Source organism: Argentina anserina, chromosome 1, assembly GCF_933775445.1.
Source record: "Argentina anserina chromosome 1, drPotAnse1.1, whole genome shotgun sequence".
In the NCBI taxonomy this organism is placed as follows: Eukaryota; Viridiplantae; Streptophyta; class Magnoliopsida; order Rosales; family Rosaceae; genus Argentina; species Argentina anserina.
The window spans coordinates 21243211-21244196 of NC_065872.1; positions in this window are offsets into that span (position 1 = coordinate 21243211).

The window sequence follows — 986 nt, forward strand, 5'->3', positions numbered from 1 at the left end:
TCGGAAAACGAACCTCGGAACGTCGAAAACGACGTCGTTTTGCCTTGGCCGGCCCCGGTTACTATTCCGGCACGTTTTGCCGGCGTATTCGCCGTCTTCCGGCCATTTCCCGGCGTTTCCGGCACCGCCACTCGGCTCCTGCCGGCGTCCCCTGTCGGACCTGAAGTCCCGGCCTCCATACCGGCCAGTTTCGACAGCCGCCGGCCGGTTTTTTCGGCAATAGGTGCCGCCGGTTTTCCACCGAGTTTTTCGACAATTTTTTCGTCGTTTTCTCGTGATTCTTCCGGCATATTGCAGCAGCCCCTGCTGCCACGTTTTCCTCGTCCAAAATTCACCCGGTTTTGAGTTCTTTTGACATGGTTTTCCGGTTTGTTTTTCCGGTTTTCTCCAAGTCCGTTATATGCACTCACCGGTACTCTTTGGGTGTGTTTCCACACCATTTTTGGATGATTTATACCACCCTCGTTTACTGTTTGGTATTTCACTGCTTCAATACCATGATTTCCAACTCTTTAGTTGAAGAATGTAGTACTATTGCCATGTGATACATTCGATGGGATCGCCCTTCGTTCCGATTCCCTTTCTTACAATATCCTACGGCGTATTGTATAGAATTGTTCCCGTGTCGCTGACTCTCTTAATTGTCATTTTGTAGATGTCACGCGGTGAAATCGAATGTCTAGCTGATTGCGGAACCACCCACACTGTCCTACGGCACAGGCAGTTGTTCACGGATCTAGTGTTTTCGACTTCTTCGATGACTACAATGATTGGCTCGAAATCCATCATTCAAGGAAGAGGCACTGCTTCTTTCATGTTGCCTAATGGTACGACTCTTAACGTCGTAGACGCTCTTTATGCGCCGAAGTCTCCCCGCACCTTGCTAAGTTTTAAGGACATACGTGCCAATGATTTTCACCTCGATACTTATGTTGAGAATGGAGAGGAATATCTTTGCGTTACCTCTGAGAAAGCAGGCCATCGCC